The sequence below is a fragment of the Octopus bimaculoides genome, chromosome 1 (genome assembly GCF_001194135.2).
Source record: "Octopus bimaculoides isolate UCB-OBI-ISO-001 chromosome 1, ASM119413v2, whole genome shotgun sequence".
NCBI classification, from domain to species: Eukaryota; Metazoa; Mollusca; class Cephalopoda; order Octopoda; family Octopodidae; genus Octopus; species Octopus bimaculoides.
The window spans coordinates 94,041,238-94,047,237 of NC_068981.1; the positions used below are offsets into that span (position 1 = coordinate 94,041,238).

General features: G+C 31.7%; 1 protein-coding gene across 1 annotated transcript in view; it reads left to right on the forward strand.

Moving 5' to 3' along the window:
- LOC106875281 (cilia- and flagella-associated protein 157) overlaps positions 1-6,000 on the forward strand; it is a 36,253-nt gene that overhangs the window by 24,693 nt on the left and 5,560 nt on the right. The gene's annotated exons all lie outside the window — the stretch shown is intronic.

Here is a 6,000-nt window from a genome sequence, read left to right on the forward strand (position 1 = left end):
TAAAGAGATAGAAAGGCTAGAAAGGCAAAGCACTAAATTCTATTTAAGAAATGTCACTTCTGAACTTTGCTAAGCTAAAACAGCTATGAAAATAGAGTGGCAGATTTGGAGAAATAATATCTTGTAGAGAGGAGAGCTTTGAAAATAGGTAAAAGAAACGGGTTTGGGGATATAAATATTCTGTTGAAGTAAAACAGTTATAAAATTTGGTGAGTGAGAGTGATGAAGCATGAAATGGGAATCAATGACTTATATTGTATTTTAACCTTTTAGCAATTAGATCACCCTGTTAAGTGTAATGATTATTTACTTATTCACACTGTTTTCAATTAACCATGCATTATTATCTCATAGCTTCAAGATTTCAATGATGTGATTGTTAATTTTTAGAATGACATTGTAGAGTAGGTCTAAGAGGTTGATCTGGCCTCTTGCAGTATGAAACAGGTAGAATTTTTGGGCTGGATCTGGTCGGTTTAAATGCTAAAAGGTTAAAAAGAGTGTTTTGTAATATTAACTCTTTTGATACAAATTTGTTTTAGACTACCTCTGATTCTTTGATAGGATTTAAATTTAAACCTTCCATCAAAATTTCGTGTCAATTTATGTTTCATACATCAGCTTAATAATGACAAAAGTACTTTACTAAATTCTTTATTTTCAAAATCAACTGAAACAAGGCAGTGCATTTCAACAGAAGTATAGTAACAAAAGGGTTAATATAGCAACTGATTTCCTATCAAAAATAAGGGAAAACGAAAAACAAAAAAAAAGTTCAAATCAGTTGATGAAAAATTTATCCCTGCTTTATCACTGATTTATTTGTTGTATGCAAAACAAATTACATTTTTCTTTTAAGATGTTTTATATGTTAGCAGAAGACATGTATATTAGTAAACTATATACATGAGTTTCACTACTTGGTGTACTTTAAAGGCAATCATTTGGCTATTTTTTTGTAGTTAAGTAAGATGTAGTTGTAAAGTTGAAATTTGGTTGTGATTGAACTTGTATCTCTTTTTGTATTATTATTACAGATAATGTATCTATTTATATATTCATGTATATATGTATTTATGTATATTTTTATTAGATTTTTTTGTTTTTGCTTTACAAATTTTCATGTATAAGTAACAAATAATGTTTGTTTATATGCAAATTATAGATATATGACTGGAAGTTTCAGGTATCATGCTTTTTTAACAGAGGCAAAAACATAATTAGATATTAATGTCTGCTGGAATTTATAAGCATTTAGTAGTATCTGACTGTAATTACAAAATTATAATACATTGAACATTGTTAAAAACCAACTTTGCTTACTGAGTTTGGAGGAAAGAAGAGTACACATGTGTAAACCCTCTGAGATTTGTGAGTTTGATGCTGATAATGTTCCATTTAAACTGTTGTAGGTCAGCACTTGCAAGAAAGACATGAGCAGGGAAAAGATTCTGGATGACTGATGTCCTGGGGGAAGAAATACTGAGCTAGTGGATACTGCAGGGGACAAGGGGCTGGGGTGGTGATGGAGTGAGACAAGAGTGATGAAAGGTAGAAAGGCAAGTGAGTTGGGGGTATCTAAGTAATGAACATATGAGAGCAACATTCTCTGAGAACCAGAGGCCATTACAGTGGTGATAGATGAGACACAGTGAAGAGACAGCACACTTGTGGGTCAGAGGCTGTAATGTTCCATTAATAATTTAATGCCAATCAGTTAAGAGGCCCTTCTTGAGATGTGGTCCAGGATGCCTCTATGCATAGCAGAAACACTGTCTCAGATAATAGAGCAGTATTCCATTGTGATCCTTAATTGAACCTCATAAAGTGTTAGTGGTTGTTAAGGACTAACATATTTTCTGACCCTGAGGAGAACCAGCATTCAAAATGCGACTCTAGCTATGCTGAGGATAAGGTTTCATCAGAAGAGATCTTGAGTGAACCCAGCACTTTTGTGAGGGCTCTAGCCAAGTGCCACTCATATTTAGAGGGGTAGGGCAGTGTTTTTTTCTTCTTAATATGAATAGTGTTTGAGTTTTTTAATTATTTTTCTTGTGCTAAAATAGACAAGACTGTCACAACTTCAATGAAGAATTCATTCAAGGTTTCCATTCATGGAATCAAAGTAGGTTGGTATGTGACGTCTCAATGTATGTAGATGGTGGATGGTGCATGGTTGGAGAATGAAGGTCCATGCCATTTGCATATGCTTGGACACTGTTGGATGTGATGGCAAGTAGGTTATTAATGTATGTCATCTGCATAAAATTATCTGAATAGTTTTCTAAAAAACACTCACTTTATTCAGCCAATCTATCTATTTAATTTATGTATGTATGTATGTATGTATGTATGTATCTATCTATCTATGTGTATGTGTATACACACACACACATAGATATGTGTAAATATATATATATATATATATATATATATATATATATATATATATATATATATATATATATATATATATATATATACATATGTCGGTGTATTCATATTGAAGTCACACATAGTCTCATGTAACCTCGTATATTCTCATGCAAAATGGAGGCAATTACTAGCACTTTTCAGTGGATTACTTTGATAATTGAGGCAATTCTTTTCAAATGAAACCATTGGCATTGTTAATCTTATATTATAAAAGGGAAGCAGAGCCCTGTCTGTCTGTCCATCACGTCATCTATTAGAGCGAGAGAAAAAAGGGGAGGAATCAAAACATACATAACAATGTACTTTTAGAAGAAGGGGAGGAGAAAAGTTGTTGTGAGAAAAATACAGTGACAAAGAGAGAGAGAGAGAGAGAGAGCGCATGTGTGTGTGTCTGATAGATAGATAGATAGATAGGTAGTGTTGTTACCTTAGTAACTAACAAGTTATATTAAAAATGCAGGAATTTTAAGTGCAAGCCTTTCAGTACGATACAGCACAGACTTCAAAAGAAGGTTATATGTATATATATATATATATATGTATGTATGTATGCATGTATGTATATGAATTTCTTTTTTTTGGTTGTTTGTGTGTTTCTGTGTCTTTCAACATAGACAATACAACACACTTAAAAAAAAGACTTTCACTTTGAACAATTTATGAAAGCATGTGCATAATTAACAAATATTTTTACTGACAGCACATGTTATATATATATATATATATATATATATACACACACACATATATATATATATACATACATATATATATATAGTCTTATTTTTATATATAGAAGACAACAATGAGCAGTGTAGCTCATTGAGCCAATGCCACTTTATTGTTATGTGAATGTGTCTTTCCTAGAAACCTGTTTCTGGTATAAGAAACATTGAAATATCTCAAAATATTTGGTGAAGAAGGCTTCAGTTTGTTTGATTTTACCTTCTCCTTGAAGCAACATGAGGATTTCATTTTGATTCATCAGATATCTGTAAATTTTGCAGAGTGAGCAAACATCGACGAAGAATATCTTTTTTTTTTTAAAATCCCTGGATTATTAGAATGTATAACAGAATGGAGCCTGTCTGAAATTCGATCAAGTTAGCATGCATTGCTAATCCTTTGACAATCTCGTTCCTACTCTGAAAGTTTTCCTATTAATTCTGTTGTACATATTCAGTTTTGTTACATTTCATCCTGTTTGTTTGCACTGCTGTTATTGTCTACATCTCACTACCATCTACTTGAGATATTTGCCTACATAACCTGTCCATTTGGTGACAGTTATCCATTAGCAACTCAGTTTTCACAGACTGAAAGCTGGCTCAGCATATTGTTTTGAATGAATTATTCTCTTCTTGAGATTCCCCAGCCAGTCTGAAGTGTGTTGCAAAAGCAGAAGCTTATTTTCCACCCCTACATGTGTATTCTGACACGTATTTCAGTCATTTTGCCTTGGTTTTCTCTGATTGTGCTCTCCCTTTTGCTGTTGTGTCTTTTGCTGTTAGACATTCTTTTTTTTATTTACATTTTTTTGAATGGCCCATGTTGTATTGAAAAATTCTAAAGTAGAAACAAATAGAACAATGCGTATATTGTATTATTGTATTGTAATCAATAATTGAAATGAAATCAATATATTTTACTTAATATTTTTACTTCTGTGCCTTGACAAAGGCACAGAAAATAACCAAACACTTTCATTATTCAGAGGACTATGGTTTACATATTTGTGCATAATGAAACAAAACTTCAAATGTAAAATTTCTATGTAATTTTGATATAATAAATAGATATGTTGCAAAAATTTTCACAAACATTCTGTCCCTAAAAAAAAAACAACTTTGTAATCACTTATTTATAATGAGAACAATTGAATAGAGGCAGTAAGGAGTGAATGAGAGAGAGAGAGAGCATTGCAAGGGAAGAAAGTGAAAGTAACAGAATGTGCACAGTAAGATGAAAAATGTTAAATGAAATAACAGACTAAGGGATGCAAATGAAATGAGAGAGAACACAGACAAATGGGGAGTATGATGTTGCAAACAAAAAATGATGCAGATAAGAGAGAGGAAGGAAAATTATGAGGCTAGAGAAAGAAAAATGACTAATTGGAATGAAGGTAGTAAACAAAGAAGAAATGGAAAGAGAGATAGTAGGAAAAAAATTATCTTGCAGTGTATGGTGTGAAAAAAGCCCACAGAAAGCTGACTATCTGCTGGTGAATTAAAATAACTTTTTTGATAGAATAATGTAGTTGAAGTCTTCAATAATAAAAAAATCCCCAAAACCACATTTTGATTAAAATTTATTGAAAGTGGAATTTTTAAGAATGTTCTAGACAGCATAGATTTTAATTTTCTTTTAGTAACTAAATTAATAAGCAGTTTTCTTTATTATGATATGCATGTATATATAGATATATACACATACATTTATATATGTGTATACATATACATGTATATATGTATACATACACACACATATATATACATGTATATATATATATATGTATACATGTATATATATATGATATATGTATGTATGTATATATATATATATATATATATATATATATATATATATATATATATATATATAATATGCATATATCTGTATATATAAAAGGCAGGATGTGTGTGTGTGTGTGTGTACATGAATGTAATTTATGCACTCCACAGATTAGCATGCATGTTGCTCCAATTTTAGGAGGAGATTCGCCATGACCCTAGCTGTATTTTCGTCAACTTATTTTTCCCAGAGGCACCAGCAAATAGCTGTAAAATTAAATTTTCAACCAAAACTTTTAACAATTTTCAAGTCGGAGAAATCACAATTGTTTACAAACAGGAGTTAAGTCCCTTTCTAGTGACGAGTAAGGTTTTGTTAAGACTTATGTTGTTTTTTTTCCATCGAGGAAAAATGTGTTTTGTTGATATACAGGCAACGCACACACACACATACGAACATGTTTGCATACAAAAAATATGTATGCAATTGGTGTATGTACGTACATGTGTGTATCTGTGTGTGTGTGTGTGTTGCCCATATATATATATATATATATATACACATATACTTAAGACTTAGTTGTGATCTGAACATAACCACTTCTGACACAGAATCGGGAGCCCTTTTGGGCATTCTATTTTCCTCGCTGGAAGGGTTCCCAACCCATGGGCAAAGAGACGTTAGATGATGGGGTGGTGTTTTCAAAGGGCTGGCATGTGTATCCTGATCACCTCTGCCGATCAACCTCCCAAGCCATACGCTCCCATCGCGACACTGATTCTGACGTTGATGTTACTTAGTTTGGTTTGAAATAAAGAACTTGATTAGCTTAATAATCCTAACTTAATCTCGGGCAAAACCGGTCTATACTGCTAGTATATAGATATATACACATACATTTATATATGTCTATACATATACATGTATATATGTATACACACACATATATATATATACATGTATATATATATATATATATGTGTGTGTGTGTGTATGTTTGTATACATCCACACACACACACACACATATATATATATATATATATATATA